The sequence below is a fragment of the Brienomyrus brachyistius genome, chromosome 22 (genome assembly GCF_023856365.1).
Source record: "Brienomyrus brachyistius isolate T26 chromosome 22, BBRACH_0.4, whole genome shotgun sequence".
NCBI lineage: Eukaryota > Metazoa > Chordata > Actinopteri > Osteoglossiformes > Mormyridae > Brienomyrus > Brienomyrus brachyistius.
Window position 1 is genome coordinate 684429 of NC_064554.1, and position 12978 is coordinate 697406.

General features: G+C 45.1%; 1 protein-coding gene and 1 non-coding gene across 2 annotated transcripts in view; one reads left to right on the plus strand and one right to left on the minus strand.

Annotated features, from left to right (window-relative positions):
• Nucleotides 1-12978, plus strand: part of LOC125717367 (uncharacterized) — a 42428-nt gene that overhangs the window by 11977 nt on the left and 17473 nt on the right. The gene's annotated exons all lie outside the window — the stretch shown is intronic.
• Nucleotides 5217-5299, minus strand: trnal-uaa (transfer RNA leucine (anticodon UAA)). Its single transcript has one exon. It is a non-coding gene; the product is annotated as a tRNA-Leu (tRNA).

Below are 12978 nucleotides of genomic sequence, written 5' to 3' on the forward strand. Positions count from 1 at the left end.
TAGCCCGAAAAGAGGAAAATCAGGGGCGAGAAATTGTCCTTACAGAGCGGAAAGAAAAAACGGACGAGGAGGAGGAGGGGAGACAGCCTGACGGCGGCGGCGCGACTGGGGACAAATCTGTACAGGAAGTTATCCAGCAAGTGGCGCCTAGGGCTAGAAAGAACGTGGGGTACATCTTGCATAAACTGCTCGATTCCGACGGGGCGGTACGTTGGACCCAGTCGGGTGAACTCATCATCAGAGATAGACCCATTAAAGGTTCCCATATTTTAGATTTGATGAAAACTTTATCGCAGCCTAAATCCCACGCCGGCGGATATCCTAAAGGCTGGGAACCCTTTTTAAACGTGATATCAGAATTAAACATCCCCCTCACGAGCGTGGGTAACATCCAAGCCAGGAAAGCCCTAAGTCATCTTAAAGATTACGGCGGAAGGGATCCCCCGCCTCCCTCCTCCCCTCCTGTGAAACAGAACCTCGGGAGACGTAGAAAACGTATTGTTGACGACTCACCACCACCGCTTGAGGGAACCCCTCACACACCGCGCGATTCCTCCCCAGAATATCGTTTATGGCCTTTAAAGGGTACTCCTTATGCTCCGTGGATAGATTACAACGATTAAGTGTTTTATATACGTGTGTGAAAAAGAATTAAAACGCCTGTAACGCGTCGGTTAATAAAATGTAAAATTTATTGAATAAAGGGTGTCACGTTTTTATTTTTTCCCCAACATGAATCTAACAAGCATAACAATCTTTAAATAGTTTTAACGAACATACATTTTGCGGCTTTGAAAGTTTATCGGCATTAACACGGCTAATACACTTGTGATATTTCTTGATAAACTCGGATACTAGAGCGTCGTTTTTCCTCAAGTCGTCAGAGTACAACATCATAGTCTCTTGAAATGAAAGTCCCTTGAAGCGCCGGTAGAGGAAAAAGGCGACGTGGGCCCCGCACGTGGAAGAAAAGTCATGTTGAACTTGACGCGTATTATACCTTATTTCGGTAGCGTGCCTCCCCAAGAAGCTCATAAAACTCTTTGGGTAGTAAGGGGAATCGGGGGGATAACCGTAAGAATCAAAGAAGGAGGCTTTGCCCTCTTGGGGCTCCAAAATTATCCCGATCCAGTGTTCACCCTCTCTATTCTGGTCATGCGTGTTTGCGACCAGAAAAGCGGGCCTGGTCTCTATGCGGGTGGGTAATAAATCGCTAGGCCACACGCCTCCAAAAGCATCCCCCAGCAGGGGCCGTAAAACGCATTCCAGCTGGTGAGTGTTCATGATGATGATGATTAAAAGTCCACCAAAACCTGTCTCTTGGCGTTTATTTCAATCACGCTGTCGAAGCAGGCGTAGACGATGAGACTCATGGTTCGAGGTAGTGGGGCTCTGAACCTTAAATCCAGACGGCACGTGCCGCTGATGGCGGGTGACAGGGCACCGCCGTCCAGCTCGTCGTCTCGGGAGAGATTGAGAGCAAATAGCGAGTATCCGTTTTCAAAATCCTCGCGGTTGATGCATAAGGGCGAATCCTTTAAATGCCTGTTTGTAGCCAGGAAAAGGTTGTAAAACTCTCTGACCGACTGCCTCGCTCTAAATCGGGCTGGAACGGTTTGCTGGGTATGTGTCGCCCGTTGACTGAGAGGCTCAGAAATTCCAGGTCACAATGCTGAAACCTGAACGGGTTTCTGTTTCGCGTGCCCACGAACGCGGCGTGGTCCAGGATCCCCAAAACGATGTAGCGTGGTAAGTTGCCCAGGAAGAGGTTGTCCTGCGGGCAAACCCGCGATTGTGCGGGCAGCGTATAATTTTTAACGACTACCCTGCTTATAGGGTACAGGGCGTTTGCTTTCATGAGAGCGGCCGAGTGACCCAGTGACACCGCCGGGGAGACCTCCACTTTTTTCACAAACAGGCTGGCCCTCAGTATTTTCAGCTCGTAATCGGTGTCATTTCTACACATGAGACTAAAGTCGCTTTTAGCCTTTACAAACTTTAAGCGTATATCCACGTTGTTTAACAGCATTCGTTCGCTGAAAAAAATATCGGCGTGTATAGGACCCATCAGAGAAAACTCCTGAGAGTTTCTACAGAAGGCGGCTCGCTTCTGTAACCCCACGTTGGGGCCCTGCGCTGAGACGTCCACGCTATCCAAGTCGCCCCCGACGTCTTTGTACCAGAGCCCTGCCGAAAACTGACTCTCTAGCGTATCCGTAGAAAAATTGAGCAGGGTCTCTATGACTGACCTATAGGGGTGCGTGACCGACGAAGAACTGATCAGGACGTCGTTCAGACTCACATCCAGCTGGGAGAATATGCCGTTTAGCGGGTACTGTATAATACCGCAGGGGTCGGCGTCAACCAGGGGGGCTCCATCGGCCCTAACGATCTTGAGCCTTAGATATAGCAGTGTAGAGTTGAGGTCCACATAGAAATTGCCCGACCCCGGTATTAGGAAATCCAAAACATCCTGATCGGTAATGGAATTTAATGGGTTGATTTCTACATAATTGGTCTGATCTATGGATAATTGCGTCATAGGGGCCGCAAACAGGTCCAATTCAGATTTGGTACATTCAGCCGAGAGCCGGTGAGCTAGAGCCATTCTTGTTTACGCTGCGTTTTCTCTCTCTTAAAATATGTCCCCGGGGGGTTTCCTGTTTCTCTTGGCGGATGGAGACTTGGGAATCCTGACGCCTCTGCCAGATTTTTTTTTCTTTTTTTTTTTATGACCTTGCAGCAGGGCTAGAGGTGCTTGGGCTCTCTTTCTACTCCCCCTCCGAGAGAGGAACAGCAGACCCGACCCTTCCTGCTTGGGGTCACCTGTGTTTGTAAAACGGCCGCTGACTACAGAGCTGACTAGATCCGATCCTATTCCTTTGACCGCCGATTTCAAATGAGGTTTCGCTATATCGCCCCTACGCTTAAGAAAGGGTAAAACGAATCTAAAAGCCCTACTGAGCATGGACCCCAACCCACGCCCGTACATCACGGGGCTCCCCGCAAAACCGGGGAGCCCATGTCCCGCCTGACTGGTGTAATACGTAATAAATCTCTGTGGATTGTGGTACGCCATGCTCCCCCCCCCCAACACCTGCGCTTTCTCTTGTTTTGTTTTTTAGACAGGCCGAAAGTGCAGTTTGACGATCGTTTTTCCGTAGGAGAAATTAATCAGAGTATTCTGATCGTTCTTTATCTCGATATGCAAATTCTGTAGGCTCTGCTTGTTCACCGGTACGTACTGCAGCTTGTGGAACGGCAAAGTGACTACGTCGCCGAACGCACCGTCTATTTTAACGGTTCTGAGGAGCGGGACTACAAATTCCCCCACGTGCTGCGGTTCCACGATGTTACAGTAGACGTACATATTGTAGAATCCGGCGTGAATGTCGCCCGGGTAGGGTGAGGTCGACCCGCTACCTCCTCCTAGGTTATACCACTGACCCGGCTCAAAGCCCAGCATGTAGGCCAGAGTAGGTTTAAATTGGATCTTGTATTTATGGTTTCCCGTCATATTAACCCTTCGTGTAATCTCGCTGTATGAGAAGGAAACTTCGGTACCTAATTTTTTTAACGTAGCGTTGATTTCTGTCACAATCTGTTTCAGAGATTCATAATAGCCCACTTTAATTTTCCGAGGAAAAAGGTAAGGTAGGTCCACTAAAGGATCGGCCTCTCTCTTTGCCTCCGCCTCCGTATCCCGCAATTCAAAAGTATTTTCCGGGTGTGTAACATTTCGCCACGTGTAACAATACATGATTTCAGCCAGAGCTACTTCGTAAGGCCCCCGTAGCTCTATAGGTCGCGAGAGCATCACGGTGTAATCCGAACTCTGGTTATCGGGGAAGATGGAGAGACAAGAGTTTGACGGTAGCGTGAGGTAAAAAGAGGGGCGGGCGTCCATTTTCTTTTTTTTTCTTTTTTTTCTCTTTTTAAAAAAATTAAACCTGTATCAAGTCCGACCGCGGTATCCACGAATCGAACCTCGAGGGCCAACCCTGCCAATGTACTAAAATCCACTTTTTCCCCTTTCTGTCGGTCTTTGAGCCTATAATCTTCTCGACCTTGAACGCGCGTCTCGGAGGTATTTTGACTTTCTGCAGCTCCGCTTCATAGAATGTTCCCTCGAGTATTTCACCGCTCACGTCCCTCAATTTATACACCGGTGGGGATCTGGGTACACGTTCGCATATGACAAAGTACTCGTCTGTAAATGTCTGCTCGTACTTTTTGTCAAATATCTGACTGTGCTTGGAGACTCTCACAGTGTCCCCTATGTTAAACTTAAAACGTGGCCGTGTGCTTTTTTTCTTCAGGGGACCGTATAGATTATCAAATACTAGATGAGCATTATCGGGCCTGACCTCGGCAGGTTTCATTTTAATAGCGCTGTGAAATGACTGGTTGTACCCCTTTATTAGATCGTCCAACACGTCCACATATCGCCGGGTGTTTTTAGCCGTAAAGTACCTGTACATCCTCTCTTTTAACGTTCGATTAAATCTCTCTACGATGGAAGCTTTAAGTTCACTAGCCGTAGTGAAATGGGTGATTTTATGAGTTTTTAAAAGTTTCTGAAAAGTCTGATTTAAAAACTCCTTACCGGAATCCGTCTGTAGCTTGAGGGGGACGCCCCCCTCGGTTAAAATAGAATCAAAGGCCTGGGTTACAGCCGCCCCAGTCTTGTTTCTTAACGCGCGAGCATAGGCTTTTTTAGAAAAACATCAATCACCGTAAGGAGGTATTTTAACCCGTCGTTGTACGTGGCCAGCCCTTGCATGTCGCATAAATCGGCCTGCCACTGATACATGGCTCTCGGAACAAACACTCTGTTCCTGGGGAAATTCTTTTTAACCGGTTTATGTAAAGTATAACTGTCTTGCATAGACAGCCAGTCTCTGATGTCATCAGCAGCCACTTTTTTCCCCGTATCTTGCTGCACGGCTCTCTGCAGTCTGGAGACACCTCCGTATGACCCCGGTTGGCTGGGGTCATAGTACGAACTGCTCAAGACGCGAGCTGTAGTCTTGGCAACAGACATGCTTTTCACACACTGAGTGGGGGGAGAGCGGGGTGCGGCGTTTTATAGCTGACTGTGGATGGGGGTTGTTAAGAGACTGAGTGAACATCAGTGAAATTTTTGTGTGTTTTTTCTACATTTAACCCATATTGTGTAGTTTGTTTTTTAATTATTATTATTTTACAAAAGAGTTTAGCTGGGGTGGGGATCGAACCCACGCGGACATACGTCCATTGGATCTTAAGTCCAACGCCTTAACCACTCGGCCACCCTGCTCAGCATTTTTACCTGTTATTTACAAAGACTATTACAACGGTATTCAAGTTTTAATTTTTTTTTTTATTTTTGCAATTAGTGAAAGATATATATATATATTTTAAAAAAGCTGGTATACAATTTGTGAAGGTTACATTTTCAAAATGCAGGTATACATTTAGTTACACCCGTGACAGTTGTTGAGGTAGATTAGCGATGTCACATGCAGTAAAGTGGATATAGTGGCTTTTTCAACGATACATGTATGTAGAGTAGAAAGCATCTGATTAACATCGATAGGCTGCTTATCATGAAATTTAGAGGTGACTACATCTACTATTAAAGCGTAAAATACAAAAATGTGATTACAGTCAAATTCATTGTCAGGAATACAAGATAGACAAGCGCGTATGAGACTTTCGGGGGGATGTCTTTCTCCCTCTGACATCAGTTGAGTAAGTAAATCCATCCCCCGCTGATAATTTTCTCCGACTTGAGAAATCTCAAATAACACTCTATGAAAGCAGCAACAAGCATAATCATCCCGACAATCGCTTTTATCAATAGCACGCAACAATAGTGGACTAACTTTTTCTAAAAAAACATTTAACATAAACCGCCGTAAGGGTCTGCTGATACCGTTCCCCATCACAAGATGCTTTTTGTTTTAGTCTCGGGCCTCCCAACGAGTCAGAAATTCTTCTTCCAGGATCTGCTTAAACGCTGGGTTCTGTTCAAACAGATCTTGTTCCAGTCGAGTGATTTCCACCATGCCGTTGCGGGCCTCACGCAGATCGTACAGGATAGCTTCCACTGCCCCCTCCAACCTGCCGGCGGCCGCTCGGATGCCCAGGGTCGATAGAACGTGGGTCAAGGCGGGTGTCAGCCGATCGGTCCAGAGGTCACGCAACACAGAGTCAAAGTGTATGTAAAAGTAATTTCTGCCTGGAGGAAACAGACAAGGGTGTTGTCTTTGACTGGGATGATCCACCTCGCAGCCGAAGCAGTTTTTCTGCTGATGCTTCCTGATGACTGAGGTTAAAAGGCCCACTATCATAGCCTTAATACAAGCCAGCATCCCACGGCAGAGAGCCGGTCTGGAGAGAAGCCTGCAGATCTCAGGCGTCGGAGGGTCCTCTCCAGGATCAGAGGCCGGTGATGATGGAGGGGTTGGAAGGAGCTCCCCGGGATCAGAGGTCAGGGTTGCTGCTGGAGCCTCATTGTCCCCGCTTTCACCGTCGCTATAATTTGCTGCTGCTGCTGCTGCCATGATGTTTGTGAAAAGGGGTTGTAACAGAGTCCACTTTATATAGCGACGGCGGGTGAGGGGGTGAGGGGGGTCCTTACGGCGTAGGTTTTGTCATCTCTTGCATCTGCTTACGCCCCCGACTCTCCTTAAACATCGCTTGGTAGTAACCAGACTTTTCTTGAATCATCTGCATCCAAATCACAAACGGTATTCTCAGGCCAAAACAGTCGCATTTAGGCCACTGCCATATATTCACCATTCTCTTGTCCAGCTCCCCGGTCGCGTCCCACTTCATAATGGTGGTACGCTGTTTACGAGCATCTCTATAGTGCATCTCCATTCTTCCAGTCTCGACCTCAAGGTCGGGGTCGGTGCTCTCCTCCATCATCGGGGTAACGACAGTCTTCAAGTTTCCCCATTCCGTTTCGGAAAAAGTCACCAGATACGGGTCGTCTTTCGGGGGGTCTGGGCCGTCTCCGGTGAACTGAAAGACGCGCAGTTCCTCCGCAACGTTGTCAAAAAGGCAGACCAGTTTATTCCCGTTGGGCAGCTCCCAGATAGCCCTCGGGTCTTCCAACGGTCGCATCATAGGTACCCGTCTACGTGCCGTATGAATCTTCCTGGGAGCCCCCGGAGGCTGCATAATGGCCTCCTGCTCCTGTTGAGTCTTAGAAGGTGAGGTTGAATCTTTCATTTCGGAAGTCCCAGACATGTCTGTATTTTTTGAAAAGATAGAGTTGGCCCTGCAGCGCGAAGCTCCCTATATTCTACACGGCCTGCTCGTGGGGGCGTGGTACGGATGAAGATGATGCCTCTAGGAGGAGGAAAAGGCCCCCCGCTCGACGTAATACAATTTAATTGTCTCTGTCACCCCATATCTGCACGGTCATGTATGACAAACAAAACTATAAACAGAATTTACTGGCGGCCAAATTGTCAGACTTGATGTATGACCAGGTGGTACGGCCTTGATGATGCTACTCGTGCCTGTGTAAGAAAATTATCTGTAATTTGGGATGTATGTGAAAACAAAACTTTAAACAGAATTTACTGGAGGACAAAGTGTCAGACTCGATGTATGGCCCACGTGGCCGGGTAGGGGGGGCGCCTCGATGGCCAGGTGGCACGGCCCTGCAGAATTTACTGGCGGACAAATTGACAGACTCGATGTATGTCTCGACTTATGACCTTTACAAATTGGCGCCATACGCCGATGTGATACAAACGCTTGCGTGAGGAAAAAACACACGGTCAAAACTAGCGCCGAGCGTTTTTATTGGACGATAGACCCTGCACCTCCTCCTCTCATTCTTTGCTCCAACTTTAGCATTTTATCCCACAGTCTCTCACAGTTTCTCTCAGACTCGCGCAGCAGCACGCCTCTCAGCTCTCCCGCATCGCTCTCTCCGAGGATTATCCAAAGCCGTGCGGACCTTTCCGCGCTACCGCACCAGTATGTGAATAAGTCCTTTGCTGATTCTCCGAAGCCCGGGGACCTTACCACGCTACCGCACACCGTACGCTCGCGCTCCATCAGGTAACCCAGCCCCGCTCACTCCCGCCCGCGCCCCACAAAATAATAATAATAATAACTTATTCAAATAACACACGCTCATAAGCACTCTCATCAATATCATTTTTAAAATAATACACACTCATAAGCACTCTCCTCAATATCATTTTAAAATAATAAACATTTAAAATAAGCATTTAAAATAATAAATAATTAAATCCAAATACCATTGCATCACTAACACAACCAACCCATGCCCCCTAAGCCACAATCATTTAAAATAATAAATAAATAATTAAATCCAAATACCATTGCATCAGTTACACAACCAACCCCCGGGGAAGAAGACAAAAAAAAAATATTTAAATAAATAATTAAATCCACATGCTATTGCGTCAGTTACACAACCAAGCTCAACCCACCACAACATAAGCTCCGCCCACTGAACTTTTGAACGTGACCTTTGACCCGACCTGTCATTTTGACAAAAGCGGTATTGCATCTCTCTCTCTGATCTCCCCTTTACTGCTCAAGGAGGGCACACGCACATCAACAAATATCAATGCAATAATTACAGATGAACAATTTCTCACAGTTTCAGAAGAAATCAGATTTCTGTGTAATTCAGAGAATGTCTAAGACTCCTGCTAGATCATTTTCTGCACTTGAGCCTAATTTCAAGATAAATGGCACCTGGGTCTATTAAAACAAGGTGATGCTGCCTGAACCACCAGCCAAGGCTGGGAGGAAAGGGAGGAACACTAGTAAAATGAAGGAAGAAAAGCAGCCCACCCTATCTCATGGTCACGGATACAAAAGTCAGGGAGTGTTATGAAGAAGACACCACACTTAAGACCATTGGTTTTATGCAGTGAATTACACCAGAGAGAGCTTTTGCATTTTAGCTGTGTTATGTAACATTCCTCAGCCTTCATTTGTTTCCACAGAATGCAGGACATAATTTAGGGTGCCAAACAAAACAGCGGAACTGCAGTTGTCAGGTTTCCCGGGTAGCGACGGGCAGGTAAGTGGGCAGGAGGCAGGGAAAGACAAGGCAGGCAGGTGGAATACAGGGAAAACTGGGGATTTATTAAGGGAAAGAAGGCTACGGGCAGGACAGATCAACGATAGTCACATCCAACATCAATGACGGACAAATTTGTTTAATTCATTTTAATCCTAAAGTATATAACAACTAAATAAATCAACATAAATAAAAACGAATAAAACCATTCCGACAGCTGCTAGTTTTTATTATGTATCAGACTATTGCTTGCCTTCGGCATTCCTGGTGTAATTACCTGAATAAGTGTTTGACAGGAAATCTAATGAGTTTCCTTTTCCTCAGAGAGAAATAGCGCTGAGTCTGTGCCTTCAAGCTGCTTGTGTGACCAAATAAAGCTTCAGACATTACCTGTTATCTGTGAGTAAACCTTACCTCTGTCACTTCAGTATTAATAAAGGTTTATAAACAGGACTCTATGGCAATCATAACCTGTTATCTGTGAGTAAACCTTATCTCTGTCACTTCAGTATTAATAAAGGTTTATAAACAGGACTCTATGGCAATCACAACCTGTTATCTGTGAGTAAACCTTATCTTTGTCACTTCAGTATTAATAAAGGTTTATAAACAGGAGTCTACGGCGATCTGTCACTTTGAATTCCAGTGGTTTTTAAATTAATATTCAGTCAGTATTCTATAAAAGATCACAGATCTAACAAAGATGTTACCTGTGCCTTGTAATTTGCATCAGTGTAATAGTTTGACTTTTATGTTTTTCTTAACAGGAGCTGTGGGCCCCACAGAGGTTATTAGAGGGCTTTATGGGTTCTAACTGGGCATGGGCTTAGATTGGGCAATTCAAATGGGACCCATTTCTGTTAGTCATCTGAGTCATATATGGGCTGGTCCATTTGGGTTTCCTGTGTAGGACCCATATAGGTTGTACCAGGGCAATCACACATGGGCTCATCCTGGGTACTCAGTATAATCAGCTGCCTTAATATACTGCTAGTAATAGTTCAGTATTTGCTACACCACCCACCTTGGTGTCGTTTGCAAATTTAACCAGTATGGGTGCCACGTTATAATAAGGCAACCTATATTGTCACACCCTGCCAGTCCTGTCCTCGTGTGTGCCACGGCCCCTCGTTAACCTCGTGTGGAATCCCCTTGTCATCAGCTGTTGCAAGTTGGTTTTCATTAGTTCTGTGTATTTAAGTCCACGTCAGAGTTTGTTTCACTAGTCCTGTCATTGCATTGTCATGACTATTCTGTCCATGCAGAAGATGGAGAAGAGAAGGGAGAGGGTCTTGGCAAAGGTTATTTGGGTGTTTTAGTACGAGAGGGGGATATAGGGCTGTCGGAACAAACAGGTACGCTTCGGTCTCTTCAGGAATACTAAAAGTATGAAATATAAAGCGAGACAAAATTATGAAATATTATAAGCAATAGTAAGTAGTCCCTTTAATGATTACATAATTATGGAATGCCACAAACATTGATAAGTAGTCGAAAGTGATACAAAATTACGAAACATCATAAGCATTGCTAAGTCATCCTGTCATGAAGAGTGAAGACGACTGTTGGTGTCGGGAGTGGTGGGCGGCGAGTGCCACCTTGCGGACCATGTAGGAACTGTAGTTTTGAGTTTTAGCACCCTGCGGTATCTGTAGCTCGTTGTCATAATTAGTGCAGCTTGTTCAGTTCAGGAGCCGTACGTTTGTATTTGGTTAACGTTTGCTCCCTTTACTGTAATCCTTTATTATGTTTATGATTTAAGTTCTGCATTTTAAGTATGTTTAAATACCTTATTTATGAAGGAGGACATAACATTGCGTTCTTAGTGCAGTTAGCACAATAGCTCTGCAGCTGACTTAGCATGGGCTAACTCGTTTAAATATTGTTTAAATACAAAAGGCTTTTAATTTATCATTCCGGAACGAGATAATTGCTGTTATTTGGCGGCGTGTGATGTTTACCGGCAATTCAATTTGGTTGTTGCAGAACCACACGTATATTCCCACGAAAGCAAGTTGCTGTTGTTAATAAAGGCTGGTGGAACGACGGACTGATGCATTCTGACCGATGCACACTCAGGGCTCATAACGCCATAAGCAAGCAACATTAATAGGCGGCACCTCCTTCTTCACAAGTCCCTCTAATGATTAAAATGCATCAGCAGCTGCAAAGCTATTCACAATCGGACGTGCCATCATCACCCACCTTCACACACGGACTGCGGAGCCCCTTTCAGTCCTGGCAGGAGACCAACACTGAGTCCTGATAAGTGCCAGGCGATGCACGCTCCGGTTAGTACTGAGTTCTCCCCCTTCCTTTAGGCCACTTTAAAAAAAAAATTGGTTCTCGTCCCCTTCCGTCCCGCCGAAATGCCTCCGACCCGAATTTTTAAAAATTTTTTATTTCGTAAAAATCGCATGGAAAACGCCCAAGAACGACGAAATTTGAATTTCCCGTGCATTCCACATCGACGATTGTCGATTCGGAACCACTCGGGAACCCTCGGCGCAGATGCCGTTTTCCAGCCATTTTGTTTACACTTACTTTGAGTGGGGAAATTCTCGGATGTTTTAGGTCTTTTTCTCCATGCCATGGCCTTTGTGGTGGCCAGTATCGCCCAGGAAGCGAGAGGGGTGCTCCTGAAGGACTAGTACGGTGTGAAGATCGTTGTAGTGTGTATATGTTCAGACTTTCTCAAAGACTTTTGAAGGAATAGTTCATGGACAGTGTGTTTGAATAGAACAGGGTTTCGTGATGTGATTTGGGCCAGTGCAGTTAAATTCCTATAGTCTTGAAAATACTAGCTTCAATCTAGTTTTCTCAAAATTGTGTAATCCTAGTCTTGGAATGGTTTCATGAACCTAAATTTGTCTCTACCTGAGATGGGCTGGTGCAAAGATTTAAATCTGGGGAAGTGATGTGGTACATGTTCTTAAGTACTTGTTTGTAGAGTTGCATTTCCTTGTTCAACCATTCAGGTTCCTGTATTTTGTAAATTCCTCGTGTTTTAACATGTTTTAATACACTTTCTTTCTAGATATATATTTTAAAATCTTGGTTGTTCATTTAAATGGGAATGACAAACAGAATATTGGTTTCAAATAGTATAATTTTTATATTGACGAATGAAACATCAGCATAAAGTATCCAAATTATGAGATACACATGGATCAAGGACTTTACATTCTTGTATTTTCTTACATTTAATATATTTGAAACGCAACAAACTGGAAGAACTGAGGAGGCGTACTAAGTAGATCTGCTCTCTTCGGTATGTATTTTCAAATATGTATTTTCTTACATATTTGAAAGTCCAAACAGTCAATCAAAATTTGTAAAAAAATAATAATAAATCCCTCCCCCCCTACCCACCCCCTCCAAAAAAAGGGACGAGAACCAATTTTTATTTTTTTTTTAAGTTGCCTTATACTAAATTGGTGAAAGCGACTGTGTGCGTGTGGGCAGGAAATGGGCTGGCCAAGCTCACCCCTCCCCTCAGGCAATGCACTCTCAGTTCTCCAATTCTCACCTAAGTGGAGTGAAATGGCCTGCAGCTGCAGAGCATACCAAATAACACTTTCTCTTTTAATTTCTAGAAAAACAAGGCAAATGTCCTTGGGTGACGCTCTTTCTTCTTCTTAAAACCAAGATAACTGGCCCAGGATGAGATAAGCGTTCCGCCAAACCAAGTATTGGTAAAAATAAATTAATATATAAAAAGTTATATACAGTAAGTGGTCAGTGAAAAAGATGTTTGTGCAGTTCCACCTTGGCACAATAATATTATGGGTGGGTCATGGACGACGTACTTGAATCTCGGGATGATTAGTCCATACACCATCAGAATCAATCATTACCTCAATCTCCTCATATGTATGTCTGCTAGGTGGAGTTGAACAATCACAACTTCCTAG